Source organism: Lissotriton helveticus (assembly GCF_964261635.1).
Source record: "Lissotriton helveticus chromosome 1_1 unlocalized genomic scaffold, aLisHel1.1 SUPER_1_unloc_61, whole genome shotgun sequence".
NCBI lineage: Eukaryota > Metazoa > Chordata > Amphibia > Caudata > Salamandridae > Lissotriton > Lissotriton helveticus.
In genome coordinates, this window is record NW_027611705.1 from 134,900 (window position 1) to 158,205 (window position 23,306).

Here is a 23,306-nt window from a genome sequence, read left to right on the forward strand (position 1 = left end):
GATGTTGGAGTGAGGTTTTGTAGAATTTTCAACATTTTATTAAGCTCACAAAGAATACATGTACCCTATGGAGTTGCAACATAGAATCCCAAAGGCAGATATGAAAGTCATATGGACTGGCACCAAACAGATATTAAAAACATATACACTATTAATTAATTTGTAATGCAGATTTCTGGGAAGGGAATGACTCCTCCACGGGCAACAGGCGTTTTCCCCTGCCCTGAGTTACCACCTACTTGTATCTGGTTTCCTGACTTTTGAGTTTTGGCCTCTGCCTCAAGCAAATCTATTGGGCGTTGTGAGGATTATGCCTAGACCTATCCCTCAACTATGGTCCAGAGTGTGAATCAAGGGCAATGAAATTAAGGCGTACTTTCATGTGTTCATTTTATTCCACCTGATCATTAGTTGTTAGGTTTTTCTGCACCTGGATTTACTGGGTGCAGAAAACCAGGACACAATCTTTTTCCAGACAGAAACCTTAGACTGAAAAGACGCATAAGACTCTGGGTGCAGCAGAAGCAGCCAAGACATATGCTGGTTTTTTTCACTAACTGGGGGAAACACACAATTCTTCCCTCTGTTGGTGTTCACAGTTGTTGTCGGCCTGTGATTCGGTGTTGAGTGCAGAGCGTATCGATTAGAGCCGAGGAGGATTTGACGAGCAAGCGGATCGGAGTCTGGGACGACTGCCAGGGTTTGTTTTGTGACCGGTTCCCGCTTCACCCGTGTCTTGTTATACGGGCGCTTTAAGTTCTACGGATCTGCGATGGAGGCAGGAACGGCCGCTGCCAGCACCGTGGTGCTAAGGCGCTGCTAGTGCTGCTCGTGCGGCGGCTGCTGCAGAGCACAGAGGAGCCTTGGCCTGCCACCTGATATATGTCAAAAATGTGTTGATTATTTGTTTTTTTTCCACAGTCCACAGGCAAAAATTACATCATCACTTGGTCCCATGCAGGGGATCAGAAAGCCTCAACAGAATTATAACAGGTGGACAAAGTGCATTGATCAATGTAAATCAGCTCCTCCTCTTATTAGATAAGCCAAATGAAAGATACAGCTTCTAAGTGCCCCGGAGCTTAGAGAGAGAGATAAAAAAGAAAATGATGCAACTTTGCTAAGCCAGCAGATAGGTCTAAAGAAAACTCAACGGCCTTCTGTAACGGTAATTTCTCCAGGTTGCTCCACCAAGGTGTTGTATGCGGAATAGCCAAAAAGCGTGGACAAACTCATCCTAATTTGGGATAAGTAATTATGAATCTAACAAGGAACAAAGAAAAAAAACTAATAAAAAACCACTTCCCGGCGTGGCTACCGGCCGAGAAAGATAGCCGCGTTCTAGCATAGCTCTGTGACTGCAGGGCACCTTCCCCGACAATCCGCACAATAATCCTGACTTCAGCAGGCGCTGCTACGGCTGTATAAAAACGGGAGATCTTCTGGTTCCCGGTGAAGCAATCCGCTACTCCAGACTCCTAAAACTCAAGCGGCTACGAGACAGTGCAACCAGGGCCTAACAGCACTACGGAAGCCGGGGACTAAAGTTTCACGGCGGCCCGGCACACAGATGACCCGACAAGAACTGCTCCTAGACACAGAATAAAGGCGGCGAAAACCAAAACGGACGCGGCTGCGCGCACAGGACATCCTCGGACTACAAGGTACTGGTGACTGCTGGAGGAGGCAGAGAGGGGGCTCTGAGTGAAAACCCGACGTTACCGGGCAGGGACTGTGGACTGGGGACGCCGCAGTACGGCGGCACATCAATAAATGGGGGAAATGTCTGACCACATTTGCCTGTCGTATTGGCCTAGAATAGCAAGAGAATTAGCCGCCCGGAAAGTAGTTGCCGCCATGGTGGAAAACTTCTTTCCAATGGAATCAAGGTGTCTGCCATCTTGATCAGGAGGAGCAGATAATGGAGACGAGGGATTCCTGGCACGACGTTGTGCTGCCTGGGAGATAACCAAATCTGGCTTTGGTTGACCAATAAGACAGACTGGGAATCATCCGGGGCCTTGTACTTCATATCCAGGCGTAGCAGGACTGCAGGAATGGAAGCAGGGTTTTCATGACCTTCAAACCGTCCTGCCAGATTAAGTCAATGATCGGGATAGCCCAAACCTGTTTCCGTGGCTGATCTTTGGAATCATACAAGAAACAGTCGTATTCCTTGGTGACTCTAGGAAGTTGGAATCTCTTGGACTCCCTGTCCATTAACATGAAACCCACCTATGTCAGCTGACGGAGAGTCAACAGGAATTGGAGTGGTAGGTGACTGAGTCTGAATTTGATAATTGTCCCACTCAGTAAGGAGGGCTCTATCATCCAACTCCCCATTTTATCTGTCATCATCAGTGGTGTGTGCGTCCTCCGGGTGATGAGACATTGATGCCACCGGAGAAACCGGAGGTGGCGGCTCGATGATCAATGAAGGCAGAGGAAGATGCGTCTGTAGGACAGATCAGGCCGACTCCGAGGGAGGAAATCAGCGGGAGTAGTCATCAAGCATATGTTGCAAATTAGAGATGAGAGACATGGGCATCTGCACTGTTGGATTCTCAAGTGGTGGTTGAGTATTAGGCTCAAGGTAATAATCATATCCTTGGTCATCATCAATATCTTGGCATTTGATAAGAAGCTCCAAAGGAGTACGAGCAGCACGGAACCTGTCATCCTCTTCCGAATCCTCCTTATCAGCCCCATAGTCAAAAAGCTCCACAGGAAGATTTGGAGATGGTTGAATTGGCAATAGATCCAAAGAAGAATTCCTACATTGAAGTAGGGAAACATCCGTCGTTCCTGAAGGCGGCAAAAGTGTTGCTGAAGAGTTCAAGGGGATTAGAGACATCAAAGCTGAAGGTGGAACCAAGGATGCCGCTGACAACTCAGCGGTCGACGACGAAGTAACGTAAGGGAAGGCTTCTGTGCTGTCATTGAGGCAACCGTCGACGAGGCATCTGTTGACGAAGCAGGTAGAGCCTTGAGAGCCATCGACCGTCTCGTCGGCGAGGAGGCATCCGTCGGCGACTTACTGGAGACATACCTCTTTTTCATCGACAACAAAGTGAGGGAGGTGGCAGACGGGCGAGGCTTCACTGACACCATGACAAACATCAACTGAGAGGACGCCGACAGCATAATCATTGTAGGTTGAGGAGAAGAGAAGGTAGAAGTCGTTGTCGTAGCAGTGGCAACGGAAGTCTTCATCGACGACGAGAGACCCATTTTTTTTAGGCAAATGTGTCTCAGGAAGAGACTTAGATGCCTGAGTTCTCTTCCAGGGGTTATCTTCTAGGGGTATCCTGATCAAAGTCATAAGCAATGAATATTCCCGCCCACGTGCGGGGACCCTGGAAATAATATAAAAATATATATGTAAATCCCATATAACTAGCTCCTCATATATGTATGCACATATATCATTTTTTCTCACACCAATGCAGCCCCAAAACTGAGGCTAAACAATGTAATTACTCATACATGTACTGAATTAGCAAGGAAATAAAAAACACATTAGGTCAAATGGCCCTTGAACTCTGTGGTTTAATGAGCAAAATACTCATAAATCATGAAAATTGCTAATAAATAGACATTGTTAGCCCATAGGCTGCATTGTAAAGCAAAAGCATAGAAAATTAAACCATTTTCAACAAATAAAACTGGCACCGTGCCTTTAAGGCAGCCATGACCCCTGGCTTCCCCATCATGCCTCAGGGGTGACAGTGAGGTCAGTTGTTCTTTGCATAACCCTGAAGACAGGGCTCAACAATGAATTAGAAACACATAGTCATATCTCATTTGCCTGGGGAGGCGGCTGGGTTGCTTATGACTTTGATGAAGATACCCCTGGAAGAGAACTAGGATTACAGGGAAGCAACTTATCCTTCTCTTCCAGGGGATCCTCATCAATAGTCATAAGCACTGACTAGAATAGCAAGCCCAACCAACCACCAGCAGGCAAATGAGAAGAAACATGACCCAACCAAAACAATTGTAACAGCCAAGCTAGCTGTTAAACAGATTCCGCAAGGCCTACTTGGGTACCTGCTCTAGCGTCTGAATCTAGACAATAATGCCTGGTAAATGTATGGACGGACCTTCAGGTGGAGAAGTGTGGCTCAATGGTTAGAGCAGGCAGACCTCGATGCAGAGCTCTGGCCAGGGACCAGGGTTCGATTCCTGCCTCGGCGGGTCTCGGGCTCATTAATTCCCCTGACCGGATATTCTCGCCTCAGTGCCTATTCTGATCATGGGTCCCAGGCTGCAACTCTGGGCAATAGCTTGCTTAGTCTCCACAACGGCCCCCACAACGCAAGGGATGCCTGGTCTGCAACATGGGGGTGCCCAGGAGTGGACACTTCACAGGGAAAGCCAGGAAGGGTTCCCTTGCGGTATTCGTACAAGCGCCGGGAAACCCACAGCGGGTAGCTGTGCACTATACAAGCACAAAAACATTTACATTTACATATACATTTCAGGTCGCTGCCTTACAAATCTCAGACATAGGCAAATTATTAAGAAAAGCCGCAGTAGCCGCTTTCCCTCTGGTAGAATGCGCCTTGGGAGAAAAACACCCAGGGTCTTCTCCGCCAACTGATAAGCCAGCTTAATACAAGAAACTATCCACCTTGAGATAGAACGTTTCGAGGCTGCATAACCTGGTCTGATCGACCCATAGTTGACAAATAACTAATCAGACTTACGTATAGTTTTGGACTTATCAAGGTCAAATTTCAGAACTCTTTTCAGGTCCAAAGAATGCAATGCCCTCTCAGCTGGTGTGGAGGGATTGGGAAAAAAGGTGGGTAGAGAGATGGTCTGGTTTACATGAAAATTTTACACCACCTTAGGTAGAAAAGAAGGATGTGTTCTCAACACTACCCTATTCAGACGGAGCACTGTGTAAGGCTCTTTGGCACAGAGACCTTGAATTTCGCTCACCCTGCGAGCCGACGTGATTGCTACCAAAAAAGCAGCCTTCCACGAAATATGCTGCAAAGTTGCTTTATAAATGGGTTCAAAAGGTGGACCCAACAATTTTGATAGCACCAGGTTCACCTCCCTGGGGGGTGACGGAGGTTGCACTGGGGGATAAACCTTTTCGAACTCCTGCAGAAAATCCTTCACAGCTTGCAACTGGAAGAAAAGAAGGTTGGGAAGGTGATCGCCTATAAGCTGTTATCGCAGCCAAATGCACTTTAATAGAATTAAACTTCAACCCAGCTTTAGCCAGATACAATAAGTCGTTCTGCATACACCACATATAGAAGCGCTCCCACTTGCATGCATAAGAATGTCTTGTGGAAGGACGCCGTGCCTCTTTTAATATGGACATGCAGTCTTGCAGAAGTCCTAGGTGGCCGTATTGTATGACCTCAGGAGCCATGCTGCCAAGCTCAGTGACGGAAGGTTGGGATGATGAATCCTCCCTTTCATCTTGGATAGCAGGTCGGGCCTGCATGGCAGCTTCCTTTGCGGGCTCACTGACAGATGGAGAAAGTCCGTGTACCACCATTGTCTCGGCCAATCGGGGCGATGAGGCTCATCGCTGTGTACGAGTTCGTCAGCTTGCTCCCCACCTTCGGGATCAGCGGAAGGAGTGGAAAGACGTACACAAATTCACCTGATCAGTTTATCAAAAGGGCATTCCCTTTCGACCCTGGGCGGTAGAATCTTGAGGTGAAGTCTCGGCATTTGGTGTTTTCGTCGTCCACGACCCCAAGACTGGAAGATGTCTTCGACAACCTTGTCGTTAAGAACCCAGTCTTCTCTGTCTTCGAAATGCCGGCTTAGAGCGTTCGCCGTCACATTCTGTTCTCCTGGGAGGTGGACTGCTGTGATTGATAGATTGCGAGCCAGGAGCCAATGCCAAATGTTTTGGGCCTCCAGCTAAAGAGCCCGTGAGCGTGTACCTCCCTGCTTGTTCAGGTAGTACATTGTGATGGTGGGGTCCGTCTGTACTAACACGGACGAGTCCTGAATCGAGGGAAGGAACGCTTTGAGGGCGAAGTGGACTGCCCTCAACTCCAGCATGTTGATGTGGTAAGTACGCTCTTTGAGGGACCACAGACCTTGCATTTGGAGATGACCCATGTGTGCTCCCCATTCTTGCAAAGATGCATCTGTGATTAACGTCTGGGCAGGAGGAGTTTGATGGAACAGAATTCCGACCTGCATATTTTTCTTCTTTGCCCACCAAGGAATGGATGCCCGCGCTGCGTCTGACAGTGTGATTTTGTCATCCCAGCATGCTGACTGTTGGTCCCACTTGTCCTCCAGATCCTGCTGAAGAGGACGTATTCGTAGTCTGGCATTCGGGACCAGGAAAATGCAGGATGCCATCGACCCTAGCAGGGAGGCAATCCTTCGCACCTTTAGGTCCTTGCTGCGAAGCACCAGTTGACACTTCTGAACTATGGAACACTGTCTCTTCTCCGAAGGGAACACTTTTCCTACCTCGGAGTCTAGCAGAGCTCCTAGGAAATGTATCTTCTGAGTAGGCTGTGAGATTGGCTTGTTGAAGTTCACATGCAGAGCCAACCGGTGGCAGAGGTCGATGCAGCTCAGAAATTGATTTCTTACACTGTCTGGGGAAGGACCTTTCAACGGCCAGTCATCCAGGTATGGGTACACGAAGACATCCCTGCGGCGTAGAGCGGCCTCTACCACTGCGACACACTTCGTGAACACTCGAGGTGCTGACTTCAACCCGAACGGGATGACTTTGAACTGGAAGTGAGAGGTCCCCAACCGGAACCGAAGCAATCTTCTGTGATTGTGAGCGATCGGCACATGAAAATATGCATCTTGTAGGTCCAGCGAACACATCCAATCTCCTCTCGTGAGATGCGGATATATTTGATGAAGCGCCAACATGCAAAACCTCTCTTTCTTGACATACAGATTGAGTGTTCTCAAGTCTAGAATGGGTCTGTATTCTGCTTTCTGGCCCTTTTTCCTGACTAGAAAATATCAAGAATACACTCCTTTCCCCCTTTGAGAGATTGGCACCCTCTCGATGGCCGACTTTTCGAGAAGGATAGCCACTTCTTTTTTCAGAAGTTTCAGCTGATGACTTGATGTTGGCATTGGAGGAACGGGTGTAGGCCGTTGTTGGAAATTAAGACAGTATCCATTCTGAAGTGTAGCTAACACCCAGCGATCTTTTGCAATGGTATGCCACTCTTCCATATGATGCGCGATGCTTCCCCTCACTGGAGTGGTTAACGGCGCTGGGGGAAGGAAGGACTAATGGCTTGGATTGGGCTTTGTTGGAATTGTTGCCCTGGCGCTGATTTCCACCACCTCTGGAATTACGCCTGCCTCTATATTGAGACTTCTGCTGCCCCTGTTGGTCCTGACCCTTCTGCCACTGAGGGGTTTGAACCCTCTGCTTGGAAGAGACTTTACTGTAGGGACGAAACCGCCTCTGAAACTCTTTTTTCTTTTCAATCCCCACAGCTTTAAGAGGGTCTAATTATGCTTTTATCCGCTGCATCTCTTCATCGGTACCTGCCCCAAACAACGATGTTCCTGAAAAAGGCAAGTTCAAGATCCGGGATTGAGCTTCTGGTTTCAATGCAGTAAGACGTAGCCAGGAAGACTTTCTTGCACACACTCCGAGGGCATAGCCATGCGCTGAGAGGGTCGCACCTTCCGCTGCAGCGCTGATGATTTGGTTGGAGACTTGGCTGCCCTCCAAGAGAATCTCCTCAAAGTCCTTTCGTCCTCTTGCGGAAGTTTCTCGATGAACCGCTGCAGAGAATCCCACAGGGACCTATCATAGCGGCCGAAAAGCGCTATCGCATTGGATACTTTCAGGAGTGAGGCTGAGGTGTTGCAGACTCTTCTTCCACATGAATCCTGCGACTTGCTCTCCCCTAACATTAGGTACTGTGGAGGAGGAAGCTACAGCATGAGATTTTTTCACCACTGCGATGATGACCGAGTCTGGTGGCCGAACGCCTCTGAGGAAGAGTGGATCCTCCTCTGGCAAGCGATATTTCTTGAGAATCCTCACTGGAGCGGCCTTTATTGTCGCTGGCGTGAGGAACACCACCATAACCGGTTCTATAATCCCCGGAACCAAGGGTAGCAGAGGTTTGGGCGCAGACCTATGATGCAAAGTCTCAAAAATAACTGAGGTTTTGGTCTGGTGCGTTGTCATGGGAACACACAGCTTAAGAGCCCCTCTGCCCAAGATGTCTTGAAAGGTAAAGATGTCATCCACGGGATATATTCTGGATGGAGGACTGTCCGTCAAGGTCTGAGAATAATCCCTATGAGATCGAGTAGGGGAAGAGGAAGAAGTGGGAGATCTGCGTTCCCTTCTTCTGCTCCTAGACCTGGACCTCCGTCTGCTGGAGCACACCGGGGTGCGCGATTGTTCTCTGGGCCTGGACACTGGTTTGTCTCGAGCTGCTGCCAGCCTGGCTGCTGTTTCCTTGTCTGGCGCCCTGTGATGGAGAGGCCTGTACCATCTTGGTGACAACCTGATGGAGGGCGAATTCTGAGTATCTCTCCTCACAGGCAAACTTGTTGGTGGGGGTGATCTCCTCTGTCCATGCAGCGAACCATCAGGAGAATGCCTGGACCTCTCACTGTTGGAGGAATATATCACTACATCTGGAGATCTATTCCGGTGAGAAGAGTGAGAGCCTGAAGAAGATGATGAAAGGCTCACTGGAGGCAAATTCTCTCTGGAAAGGCTTCTAGACCGGGATCTTGAGCGACTCCGTGATGTCTCATCCGCTGGACCCGTCTTCCTTTTAGCAGGAAGACTCCTGCTCCCAGGAGAATGCTCAGTAGACCTAGAGTGTCTCCCTGAGGTCGTCTCTCCCTCTGCCGCCAACGCCGACTGTGGAGATCTCTGCTGCGACGGCTGTCTGTGACCTGGCGACGGAGATGGTAAACTTGACATCGTAGCTTTCTGGGTCGACGTGGACCTGGGCAGGACCGGCCTCGACACCGATGATGGAAGCTGCTCCGAGGCTAGTTGAACCTCTCCTTGCGGAGATCTATGGCTCGACGTCGAACACCTCTGGGATTCAGATGGAGAGACTTGCCTCGACGTCAGACTTCGGTGTTGAGAAGTCGAAGACATACGACTCGACGTCGAGAGTCGATGCTTTGACGACGACGGAGGATGCTGCGACGTCGAGCGCCGGTGGTGCGGCATCGACGGAGACTGCCTCGAAGTCGAGTGCCGGTGATGATCCGTCGACCAAGTGTGTCTCGACGTTGAGCGTCGGTGGTGAGGTGACGACGGAGTGTGTCTCGACATTGAGCGCCGGTGGTGAGGTGACGACGGAGTGTGTCTCGATGTCAAGCACCGGTGGTGAGACGCCAGAGTGTGCCTCGACGTCGAACACTTATGACTAGGCGTCAACGGAGAAAGCTTCGCCGTCGAAGGCCTATGATGCTGCGTCGACGGTTGACGTCAGCGGAGGTACCTTGGATCTCGACGCTGAAGTCTTCATCGTTGAAGGAAGATGACTCGTCTTCGACGTCGTCTTCGTCGCCGCTGGAAGCTTCGACACTGATCCTGACGCCGAAAGTGAACAAGTCGGGACTTCTCTCGACGTCGATTGCGTCCTTCATTTTTTCCGTCTCTCAGGAGGCCTACCTCTTTCAGAGAGGCCATAGATCCTTATCCTCTCTCTATCCTTGAGGGTTCTCCTAGAAAGATTCTTGCAGTGTTCACAAGGGTCTGCAGAGTGTGTCTCACAGAGACAGAGGATACACACAGGTCCTGGCCTTCTTCTTCCCACAGGAAGGGCAGGTGTCAAGAATAGAAGGCATTTTGACAAAAATATTCTTTTTTTGAAAGTCAAAAAAGGCAGCACAAACACTCTAAGCTTAAAAGACGTCAAGTGAAAGTAAAAATTGAGGAAAATCCCTAGTATTTTTTGACAGAAAGTCAAAAAAGGGAGGAGCTGTTAAACCAGGGTCCTGACTGAAGGAGCTGGAAAGAACAACTGTCCTAACTGTCACCCCTGAGGCACGATGGGAAGCCAGGGGTCATAGCTGCCTTAACGGCACGGTGCCAGTTTTATTTGTTGAAAATGGTTTCATTTTCTATGCTTTTGCTTTAACAATGCAGCCTATGGGCTAACAATGTCTATTTATTAGCAATTTTCATGATTTATGAGTATTTTGCTACTTAAAACACAGAGTTCAAGGGCCATTTGACCTAATATGTTTTTTATTTGCTTGATAATTTAGTACATGTATGAGTAATTACATTGTTTAACCTCAGTTTTGGGGCTGCATTGGTGTGAGAAAAAATTATATATGTGCATACATATATGTCGAGCTAGTTATATGTGATTTACATATATATGTTTATAATATTTCCGGGGTCCCCGCATGTGGGCGGGAATATTCAGTGCTTATGACTATTGATGAGGATCCCCTGGAAGAGAACTTGGGTTGTATGGGTTGAACCTGGCCTCTACTCACAAGGTGACCCAAGTATGCAACCTTTCCCTGCCCTATCTTGCACTTGCATGCCTTGATAACGAGGCCTGCACCTCTCAGAGCCTCCAGTACTTTCCTAAGGTGGATCAGGTGATCCTGCCAGGTAGAGCTAAAAACAGCAATATTGTGTAGATATGCTGCACTCAAGGATTCCAATTCAGCAAGGGCTTAGTTCACCAACCTTTGAAAAGTGGCAGGTGCATTTTTCAAACCAAAGGGCATTACAGTGAACTGATAATACCCATCTAGGGTTGAAAATGCAGATATTTATTTTGCTCCTGGAGTCAGACCTATATGCCAGTACTCTGAAGTGAGATCAAACGTACTCAAATACTTGGCTGCTCCCAACCTGTCAATAAGTTAATCTGCCCATGGAATTTGGTATGCATTGCTTTTGGTCACAGCATTCACGCCCCAATAGTCCACACAAAACCTCATTTCTTTCTTACCATCCTGGTTATGAGGCTTGGGGATTAAGACAACTCGGCAGGTCCAGGGGCTCTCAGAAGGCTTTAGAACTCCCAATTCCAGCATCATGCTTACTTCAGCTTTGATGCTCTCATTCACATGTTCAGTCTGCCTGTATATTTTATTCTCGACAGGTAGGCTTTCATCAGCGTCTACATCATGGGTACACCAGCGAGTCTGGCGGGAGGTCAAAAAGAAGAGCCCAGCAAACTGATTTAGGACTTGTCTGCAATCAGTCTCCTGATGGGCTGGTAGGGTGTCTGACAAGACTGCACCTTCCACTGACCCATCTTTTGGATTGCTGTACAGGTCAGGGACAGGTTCACTCTTTGCTTCCTGATCCTCATCTGTAACCACGAGCATGGTCACATCTGCCATGTCATAGTAGGGTGTGAGTCGGTTGACATGAATGACACTATCGGGGTTCCTGTCAGAGCCAGGGTCTACCAGGTAGGTGACCGCCCCTTTTCGTTCTAGGGTAGGGTAGGGTCCACTCCACTTACCTTGCAGAGTCCTAGGAGCCACAGCCCCAAAACCCACAGCATCTGCCCTGGCTGGAACTCAACCATAGCAGCCTTTTAGCATGTCCAGAGCTTCTGGAGCTCTAGGCTGTCCTCAATGTTTTTGCTTGCTTTTTCCACGTACTCATACATCCTGGAGCAAAAGCCAAGCACAGAGTCCACTATATCTGCTAAGGTTCAACAAGAGGTTTCTCCAATCCCTCCTTCACAAGGCACAGTGGTCCCGACAGGAAACCCAAACAGAAGCTAAAATAAGGAGGATCCCACTCCCTTCTAAGGCCCTTCCCAATAGGCAAAAAGCAGGATTGGAAGTAAGACATCCAATCTTATTTTGAGTTTTTCAGGAAGTCCACCAATCATGCCCTTAATGGTCTTGTTAAATCTTTCAACAAGGCCATTACACATAGCAGAGTGGCTTTGGCCAGACTGACCAGGACTTATGCAGCGGGGGATTGGAGGTCCCACATTTCGACCCCTAATATTATGCCGTTCAATTGCAACACGCCGCTCGATCGCTCCCTAGTTGGGAAATGTGGCTCTTGGCGGGAATGGTGGATGCAGGTTGTCTTCCAGAGCTGTTAATAGAGGAATCAGGTACACCGAGAGATACTCCATATATTGTGCGACAGGCGGCCAGAGTATGGCATTGGTTTGTAGTGAGAGTACTTAAGCGCGCACCATTCCATAGGGAGCTCCCAATCTGGATATTAAAACCAATCAGGAAGATAGCACTCAGTATGTCCTTCTAGGCATGGAGGGAGGGAGATGCGAGCAATAGGGTGAATTGTACCCAGATGAGACTTATCGCCTTAAACATGCCCGCAAAGAGTTTTGTCTAAGCCAGGGGCAATTTTTACAACATGTGATGTTTGGCAGACGTAACTAAGCACACCTGGCCATGCTTTGCGACCGCTCCGCTGCATACTCAAACCCTGGAGACACTGCTAACCTATGGTGCGTGTAGACACCTAATTATGCATCTTTACAGTACAATGCGATCAGATACAGTAGTCACTACACACGGGTCCGAGAGGCCTGGAATTAGAATTTAGCGGGTGACCACCGCTGTTGTAGCGGGTCCGGGTCCCGGGGTGGAAAAAACATCGGCCGCCATCTTTGAGTGGTGTTTTGCCGTGAGGGGGGCGGTGACTACGAGCGGACTAGCGCTCTGTGGGAGCGGATGTTCGCCTACATAAGGCGACCGGTCCTAGGCTCTCCCTCGCTAAGGTAAAGGATTCCCTGCATAGCGCTTCGCACTCCGCGCTTTTACATCGCGCTGCATTTTTAAAAACTTACCTTTTGAATATTAGCTTTCTTGTTACTTGTTTATCCCCTGATTTTAAAGTGGGGTTATCCTTCCCTCATACCTGCACTCTAATCGTGGTGACCACCGCTGTTGTAGCGGGTCCGGGTCCCGGGGTGGAAAAAACATCGGCCGCCATCTTTGAGTGTTGTTTTGCCGTGAGGGGGGCGGTGACTACGAGCGGACTAGCGCTCTGTGGGAGCGGATGTTCGCCTACATAAAGCTCCCTTGTGAGCGCAGCGGGATCGCGCAGCGGGAGCGCCTACGCAGCGCCGGAGTCACGCCTGAGTCCAGCCCGTCTGCGCCCGTCTGCGCACGTCAGCGTCTCGGAGGCGGACGGGGCTGGACGGCTTTTGGGGCTTGTTGGTGGTCTGTATTATTTCGGCCCTTGTTGTTTTTAATCTGTTAAACATGCTGATCTATCTTCGGCTGAGCTGTTTGCTCTGCGCCTCCCTCGAGGAAATTGTTCCCATATTTTTCCCGGTGGTAGGAAATTAAGGAAAGGATGTCCGTCATGTGCGTGGCGTTTCCCGGCTGCAGAGGGAACCGGGCATGACAATACACCTGTCTTTTTTCAATGTCTTCTCCTTAATACCAGGTCCGTGAACTGCCACTCCATTAATATTTGGAATCTGTTGTATAATTCCAATATAACGTGTCTGTTTTTGACCGAGACCTGGTTAGGCGATTTTTCCGCACCGGATTTGGCTAATGCCATCCCTCCGAATTATAACATCTTTAGGAGGGATAGAACATCGGGCAGAGGAGGTGGAGTAGCTCTTATTGTGAAAAAGAGTATCCCCTGCTCTACCTTTCCGGTGGAGAACATCCAGGGATGTGAAGCCCTTGGTTTCACTTTACATCTCTCCCCTCTCCAGGCGTGTACTGGGATACTTTTGTATAGAACCCCCGGATCAACGGGACCTTTCTTTGACGAATTGCAAGTAGCTCTTTCAGTCCCCTGTCTTAGGTCTGATCATTGCATTCTTCTTGGAGATCTTAATGTCCATATGGATAATAGCTGTGACCCTGACGCTACAAAACTTATCGATATCACGGCCCCGTTAGCGCTATCTCCGTTTGTGAAAGGTCCTACACATAATAAAGGCCATACCTTAGACCAGGTATTTTCCACGAGACCCATTTCTGTCTGTGCTATACAGCCTTTACTCTGGTCGGATCATTTTTTAATCTCCTTTTCTTTGCCTGTCCCTGTCCTTATTCGGGAGAGAGAAGTTGAGGCCACGCGGACTTCACGCCCGTTCCATCTGCTCTCTGGGGATATGCTATCTGAGGCTCTCATCACCTTTCCTTGCCCCCTTCTGGGAAGTTTGGAGGAGAATCTTGTTCTCCTCCAAAAATGGCTTTTAGCTAGATTTGAGACTCTAATCCCCGCAAAGAGACCTAAATTAGGAGAACGCAGAGCGTCGGCCCCATGGTTTTCCCCTCAGTTGAGGACACAACGACAGGAGTGTAAAAGGGCTGAGAGGGCCTGGAGGCGGGCTTACGATCCAATTGAGAAACTAAAATTTCGGGCAGCAATAAAAGCCTAATATACCAAATTGGATGAAAAGGTCTAAAGCGTGTGGTAACACAAGAAGACTACAAAAGAGTGGATACTAGAGTGGTAGTTGGCCGAGATATTCCCATCAAACCACCCTAATTTGGCGGAGTTTCATCATATGGGATATTTGTAGTAACACCCGACTCTACCGCCCAAACCATCAGCTGATGGTGCGGGAGTGGATGCAGAACTTACACTCGTGCCAAACTTACACTCATAGCGTGGTGATGAAAGTGTCTGTGCAGTGCTGTGGTGAAAGAATATTAAAATTAGCGACTCAGACAAGAACACATTTAATAAAGAAAGTCCGAGTGTTAAAGTTAAAAACACGCCAGGTAGTTGGAGCTAATGACTACACTATGGCGCTGTGCAGGTGGTCAACATGTTTCAGCCCAATAGACGTGTCGTCAGGCTTTCGTCAGGACCAAAGATTTGAAGCTACTGCCACAAAAAGTGAGTAAAAGTGAAGTGATAACGTAAATAAAATGCAATCAGCTACCATGAACTTGGAGCCCCAATGTCCATATGTAGAAGATAATTTCTTTACACAATCCTGAAAAAATATAAACAAGATTATGTGCATTACTAATATATACCACACAATTTCATAGCAAAGACATGTGTATGCCACACCACAAACGGGATCAAAAGATATCCCGTCCACATTTAGAGTCTACTTACTCATTCACAGAACACACCTCTTGTGTCTATAAATACTCACCAAGCTTTGCAAGGGAGTGGACCTCACCTCACCCGGCAACCGCTCGGGAATATGAGGCCCCGCTCTAAAAGTGTATAAGAAAGCAAAATATCCAGAAGAATTATACGCTTTCCACCGCTAGTTGCAACACTTATTTCACACAACCCATAAACTGTGAACTTGCATAAAAACGACCATGATACAACTTAGGAGGGGTGATGGTTGTAAGAGATGATATGCTATGGCCAAAAAGGAGAGAAAGGGGGAATTTAACTCAGGCCAGAGCAACTACAACAACTGAGAACATTAGATAGATGAAGACTAACAAGGGTAAGCAAAAGCGTTGCCACATGCCAGCAGAGAGTAGCAACCTAGCATACAATCTACCTCAATGTAGCTCACTATCAGTATGTGCAGCTTAGAGTCACACCTTACCTGTCCGTCGGTACCTCTCTCAGACGTCAGAGAGGAAGTGGAGGTACCGACCGGATCAGGAAGACTGCCTTAAATACTGCCGTCAATTGGTAGTCAACTACTTAATTGACAACAGTTGTTTAGAAAAAGTCGCGTCTTAGTCCGCAATGCGCATGTGTGTGAAAAACCGCTACCGTAAATATTGCCGTCAATTGGTTTAGTGGCAAAAATAGCGTCTTAGACCGCGATGCGCATGTGCGTGAAACAACCACTACCATGGATATTGCCGTCGATTGGTTGTTAGAACAAGGTCGCATCTACATCAGCAGTGCGCATGTGCGTGAAACCCCCGCTACAGCAATGCGGGAGAGCATGCGCCGTGTTGACAACCTAGAAGATCTCGCTAGCCATTGGCGCATGGGCACACAGCGAGTCCGCTATTCATGTGCGCATGTGCTCTAAAGGATATGCTAAGCCTGCGCTCTGGACGTTCAGGCGCATTGCCGCAACCCCCCTTGGACACAGCAGGAAAAGCAGGTGATTACTGATGCGCTGTGCCCATATACAATGCAGATGTGGATAGGTAACCGCTGTTTGCAAATATACTATTCAAACAAATTATGTAGATAGAAAAATGCCAGCAGGTCCCCAAAACATTTACAATTTGCAAAAAACCTCGATCGATGAGAGGTCAGGTAGAGACAATGAACAGGGTAAAAGCTAGCCATCCCTACTGCAACCCAGAGGTGTATGTGCGACAGTTGCCCAGAGAGGCATGCTGGAAGAAGTATATTAATAATAACTGTCTCACCACCTACAGCTGGTCAATATGGAACAGACTGGATCACCCTAACAGACTAAAAATGTTCCTGTGCTAGATAAATACTAGAGAATTCTAGTTTATGGTGGAAAGGCTCATGTTTAGATCCCTCATCACATAGAAGTCCACGGAATGGGATCGTTCAACCCTTTGCTGTCACTTCGGAGCCTAAACACCCACTTCTGCTCTCTCACAAACAGGAATTTGGATTTGTCATTAATATGGGGTGGAATGTAAGGATGTTCTAAAATCACCCATTTTAGATCTTCTACTCTGTGTTTCTTCTCAAGAAAGTGGTTAGTGAGGCCAGTCGATTGCTTATGGCAACGAATAGTACTCTTATGCTCACTTATTCGTATTTTCATTTTCCTGGTAGTGTGTCCTATGTACTGTAGAGAGCAAGGACAAGTAATCAGATATATAACACATTCTGTGTTACAGTTCGTGTGTTTGCGGAGTATCCATGGTGTCCCTGTACCTATGTCGACCTGGTCTGTTTTATAGGTCTGTGGACAGGCACTACAAGAGCCACATGGAAAATGTCCACGCACTGGCTGTGTGTTCCAGAGGGTATTCTGCTGTTCAACTCTTTTCATAACTGGTCTCGTATGCACCAGACTGTCTCTTATACTACGAGCTCTTTTGAAAGAGAACAGTGGTGGAGTGATAGTCGTGTCAGCGGTGTTGAGAATAGCCCAGTGTTTCTGCACAGTTTTCTGTATACTGTTAGACAAAACAGAGAAGGTGCTCACAAAAGTGAGTCTATCCAGAGGTTCTTTGGTAATTTTGGTTTCCAGTAGGGCGTCCCTGTTATTATTGGACGCCCGCTTCCAAGCTCTACGTACCAAATGGCGCGGATACTGCCTATCCTCTAAATTCCTGGATAGAATCCGAGCATGTTTGTCAAATGCTGCTCTGGTTGAGCAGTTCCTGCGGACCCTGAGGAACTGTCCCACAGGGAGATTGTCCCGCAAGGCCCGCGGATGATGGCTATCGTAGGACAGGAGGGAGTTCTTCGCCATTGGTTTTTTGTAGAGCTCACATCCCAGATGGCCATCATGAGGGAAAATCAGGATGTCCAGGAAGGGCAACTGTCGTTTGCTCCACTCAATGGTGAACCTAAGGTATTGATTCTGATGGTTCAACCACTCATGGAAAGCCTCCACTTCTGAAACAGTACCTCGCCACACCACAAGGATGTCATCTATATACCGTTTCCACAGCAACACCTGATCGAAAAAAGGGTTACTGTGGTTGAGCACGATGTTCTGCTCAAAGAGGTGCATATATAGGTTGGCGAGGCTGGGGGCAAAAACGCTGCCCATGGAGGTACCAGAGGTCTGTAAGTAGATCTGGTCCTCAAATCTGAAGTGGTTTTCCATCATCGCTATCCTCGCACACTCCATGATAAAACTGACAGGAGTGATGCTCTGCAGATCACGTCTCTCGAGGAGAGATCTGATAGCTTCAAGGGTCTCCACCTGTGGGATACAAGTATAAAGAGACTCGACATCAAAGCTGACCAGTAGGTCAGCGTCGATGTCAAACCTCACTTCAGGCAGTAATCTAAGGACATCGGCCGTGTCCTGCAAATAGGTGGGCATCTCTTTAACAAGGGGTCGTAAGAAAAAGTCTACGAAGGTAGACAAGGGTTCCAAAATAGAGCCTATACCGGAGATGATGGGTCGGCCCGGAGGAGGCCGTGTCGGTTTATGAATCTTAGGAAGACAGTAAAACGCAGGCATAACAGGTTTATCTGTTACTAGGAATCTTGCCTCATGTGGTGTTATCCACCCTTCGGTACTCGCTTCCTCCACCATGCTCTTAATTTCAGTGAGAAGCCGAGGAGTAGGGTCCACAGCAACGCGTTGGTATGAGTCACTGTTCGTGAGTTGCCTTAAGCACTCCTGCTGGTAAGAGGTAGTGTCTAAAATGACGATGGCTCCGCCCTTGTCTGCCGGCTTAATGATGATTTTCTGGTCGGCGGCAAGGCGGGCCATGGCAATCTTCTCATTTTTAGACAAATTCTGAAAGCACCGATGTTCACTCTGAAACAGAGCCATGACATCATGAGTCACGGCCTGTTCAAAAGTAGAAACCTTGGAAGGAACCTGGTGCCCCAAAGGTGTGAATACAGACTTAGGACGTAGGCCTGTGTTGGTCAATGGCTCCAAACGCTCAGTTGTGTCAGTGCCATCTTTATTGAAGAAAAAGTGCAGCCGTACTTTCCTAAAGAACTTAGCAAGTTCACAACGTGTCTCAAAGGCATCTCCCTTGTTAGTGGGGACGAACCCCAAACCCCTCTCTAGTACTGATATTTCATCCGATTCCAGGTCTCTCGAACTCAGGTTAACTATTACGTTCCTGATGTTGTCGGTGTTACTTGTGCTGCCTGAGCCGCTCTGCGACTCCTGGTTTGAGGGAAGGTTTGATCTGACTCCCAATTGACCTGTTGAGCTCCTCTCCTCCTCCCGTAATTGCGACCTCGTCCCTGTCCTAAAAAAGACTGGTCTTGGTAGAATTGAGGATGTGGTGGAAAAGTAGGCATGGGATGAGTAAAAGGTGGTTGGAAACCCCATGGGTTGGGTGACCACCACTGTGCTTGATTCTGATAGAACCCTCTGTTGCCCTTTCTCCTGTTAGGCCCTCTGTATTGTCCCCCTCTCTTGAACTGGGTTGGCCCCGCCCCTGTGTTGTCAGAATCGGAATCGGGATCTGAAGCTGAGGAAGAATAATTAGACCCATATCTCCTCCCTTTGTTGTTGAAGTCAGGAGCTACCCAATCGTCGCTAGTGTAGGGGAAGATTTTGGTCATGGAGAACCGAGCAAGATCTTTCTTGCATTTTTCAAGTTTGGAAAAAAGGATGTTGTCGTTATAGTCCTTGCTGACCTTGTTAGTCTCATCTAGTTGTTTTTTGAAAATGGGGGACGTAAGTGTGGTCTTAATTTGTCCCTCAAGCAATTGTATTTCAATGAGAATACTGTCGGCTGTTTTTTTAGCCGTATTTATTATCAAGATTAGCCAGTCCCGCGTGCATCGCCATGCGATGAGCGACCAGTCACGCAGAAAGTCTTTATTTGTCAGGAAAAGGCGTGGGGTATTAGTCACAATCAAGCCTGTCGGCGAGAATTTCCCACGAAGATACTCTGCCATGATTATACCATGTATGGAAATACGGGAGAGATTTTTCTTTAGGTTTAATAACGTAGTCCAGTCGTCTTTTTTTGCGACCGTTAAGGCAGGTAAAGAGTCCAGCAGACTCGGGTTGTTTTCTAGGATAGAATTCATCGCTTCATCATCGAAAGCCAGCCCCATAAAGTCGGCCATGGTCAGACCAGCAAGTCACAAAAAATGTGAGTGGGAAGAGCAAAACGGTATGAGGTAGATTCAAGTCACACCAATGTAATGACCCGCAACGAAGTTGCTCCACAACCAAGAACTAAAGAATTTAAGAAGGGTCAGAGGAGATATATTTAAAGACCTATCATCCCATCTCCAACAGCAACACTAATATACCAAATTGGATGAAAAGGTCTAAAGCGTGTGGTAACACAAGAAGACTACAAAAGAGTGGATACTAGAGTGGTAGTTGGCCGAGATATTCCCATCAAACCACCCTAATTTGGCGGAGTTTCATCATATGGGATATTTGTAGTAACACCCGACTCTACCGCCCAAACCATCAGCTGATGGTGCGGGAGTGGATGCAGAACTTACACTCGTGCCAAACTTACACTCATAGAGTGGTGATGAAAGTGTCTGTGCAGTGCTGTGGTGAAAGAATATTAAAATTAGCGACTCAGACAAGAACACATTTAATAAAGAAAGTCCGAGTGTTAAAGTTAAAAACACGCCAGGTAGTTGGAGCTAATGACTACACTATGGCGCTGTGCAGGTGGTCAACATGTTTCAGCCCAATAGACGTGTCGTCAGGCTTTCGTCAGGACCAAAGATTTGAAGCTACTGCCACAAAAAGTGAGTAAAAGTGAAGTGATAACGTAAATAAAATGCAATCAGCTACCATGAACTTGGAGCCCCAATGTCCATATGTAGAAGATAATTTCTTTACACAATCCTGAAAAAATATAAACAAGATTATGTGCATTACTAATATATACCACACAATTTCATAGCAAAGACATGTGTATGCCACACCACAAACGGGATCAAAAGATATCCCGTCCACATTTAGAGTCTACTTACTCATTCACAGAACACACCTCTTGTGTCTATAAATACTCACCAAGCTTTGCAAGGGAGTGGACCTCACCTCACCCGGCAACCGCTCGGGAATATGAGGCCCCGCTCTAAAAGTGTATAAGAAAGCAAAATATCCAGAAGAATTATACGCTTTCCACCGCTAGTTGCAACACTTATTTCACACAACCCATAAACTGTGAACTTGCATAAAAACGACCATGATACAACTTAGGAGGGGTGATGGTTGTAAGAGATGATATGCTATGGCCAAAAAGGAGAGAAAGGGGGAATTTAACTCAGGCCAGAGCAACTACAACAACTGAGAACATTAGATAGATGAAGACTAACAAGGGTAAGCAAAAGCGTTGCCACATGCCAGCAGAGAGTAGCAACCTAGCATACAATCTACCTCAATGTAGCTCACTATCAGTATGTGCAGCTTAGAGTCACACCTTACCTGTCCGTCGGTACCTCTCTCAGACGTCCGAGAGGAAGTGGAGGTACCGACCGGATCAGGAAGACTGCCTTAAATACTGCCGTCAATTGGTAGTCAACTACTTAATTGACAACAGTTGTTTAGAAAAAGTCGCGTCTTAGTCCGCAATGCGCATGTGTGTGAAAAACCGCTACCGTAAATATTGCCGTCAATTGGTTTAGTGGCAAAAATAGCGTCTTAGACCGCGATGCGCATGTGCGTGAAACAACCACTACCATGGATATTGCCGTCGATTGGTTGTTAGAACAAGGTCGCATCTACATCAGCAGTGCGCATGTGCGTGAAACCCCCGCTACAGCAATGCGGGAGAGCATGCGCCGTGTTGACAACCTAGAAGATCTCGCTAGCCATTGGCGCATGGGCACATAGCGAGTCCGCTATTCATGTGCGCATGTGCTCTAAAGGATATGCTAAGCCTGCGCTCTGGACGTTCAGGCGCATTGCCGCAACCCCCCTTGGACACAGCAGGAAAAGCAGGTGATTACTGATGCGCTGTGCCCATATACAATGCAGATGTGGATAGGTAACCGCTGTTTGCAAATATACTATTCAAACAAATTATGTAGATAGAAAAATGCCAGCAGGTCCCCTAGGTTGTCAACACGGCGCATGCTCTCCCGCATTGCTGTAGCGGGGGTTTCACGCACATGCGCACTGCTGATGTAGATGCGACCTTGTTCTAACAACCAATCGACGGCAATATCCATGGTAGTGGTTGTTTCACGCACATGCGCATCGCGGTCTAAGACGCTATTTTTGCCACTAAACCAATTGACGGCAATATTTACGGTAGCGGTTTTTCACACACATGCGCATTGCGGACTAAGACGCGACTTTTTCTAAACAACTGTTGTCAATTAAGTAGTTGACTACCAATTGACGGCAGTATTTAAGGCAGTCTTCCTGATCCGGTCGGTACCTCCACTTCCTCTCGGACGTCTGAGAGAGGTACCGACGGACAGGTAAGGTGTGACTCTAAGCTGCACATACTGATAGTGAGCTACATTGAGGTAGATTGTATGCTAGGTTGCTACTCTCTGCTGGCATGTGGCAACGCTTTTGCTTACCCTTGTTAGTCTTCATCTATCTAATGTTCTCAGTTGTTGTAGTTGCTCTGGCCTGAGTTAAATTCCCCCTTTCTCTCCTTTTTGGCCATAGCATATCATCTCTTACAACCATCACCCCTCCTAAGTTGTATCATGGTCGTTTTTATGCAAGTTCACAGTTTATGGGTTGTGTGAAATAAGTGTTGCAACTAGCGGTGGAAAGCGTATAATTCTTCTGGATATTTTGCTTTCTTATACACTTTTAGAGCGGGGCCTCATATTCCCGAGCGGTTGCCGGGTGAGGTGAGGTCCACTCCCTTGCAAAGCTTGGTGAGTATTTATAGACACAAGAGGTGTGTTCTGTGAATGAGTAAGTAGACTCTAAATGTGGACGGGATATCTTTTGATCCCGTTTGTGGTGTGGCATACACATGTCTTTGCTATGAAATTGTGTGGTATATATTAGTAATGCACATAATCTTGTTTATATTTTTTCAGGATTGTGTAAAGAAATTATCTTCTACATATGGACATTGGGGCTCCAAGTTCATGGTAGCTGATTGCATTTTATTTACGTTATCACTTCACTTTTACTCACTTTTTGTGGCAGTAGCTTCAAATCTTTGGTCCTGACGAAAGCCTGACGACACGTCTATTGGGCTGAAACATGTTGACCACCTGCACAGCGCCATAGTGTAGTCATTAGCTCCAACTACCTGGCGTGTTTTTAACTTTAACACTCGGACTTTCTTTATTAAATGTGTTCTTGTCTGAGTCGCTAATTTTAATATTCTTTCACCACAGCACTGCACAGACACTTTCATCGCCACTCTATGAGTGTAAGTTTGGCACGAGTGTAAGTTCTGCATCCACTCCCGCACCATCAGCTGATGGTTTGGGCGGTAGAGTCGGGTGTTACTACAAATATCCCATATGATGAAACTCCGCCAAATTAGGGTGGTTTGATGGGAATATCTCGGCCAACTACCACTCTAGTATCCACTCTTTTGTAGTCTTCTTGTGTTACCACACGCTTTAGACCTTTTCATCCAATTTGGTATATTAGTGTTGCTGTTGGAGATGGGATGATAGGTCTTTAAATATATCTCCTCTGACCCTTCTTAAATTCTTTAGTTCTTAGCAATAAAAGCCTATCATCAGTCTATCTGGGACGAAAAAAAGGCCTATTTTGAACATCGCATTGATGAGGATGATAATGTCTGCAAAGAAATTTTTAAAGTGGTCCAGGAGTTTATCTCTCCTGCTGTCTGTACCCCTAATCACACTC

General features: G+C 47.4%; 1 protein-coding gene across 2 annotated transcripts in view; it reads right to left on the bottom strand.

The window, feature by feature from the left end:
• Window positions 1-23,306, bottom strand: part of LOC144806309 (uncharacterized) — a 74,383-nt gene that overhangs the window by 10,792 nt on the left and 40,285 nt on the right. The window lies entirely within an intron of this gene.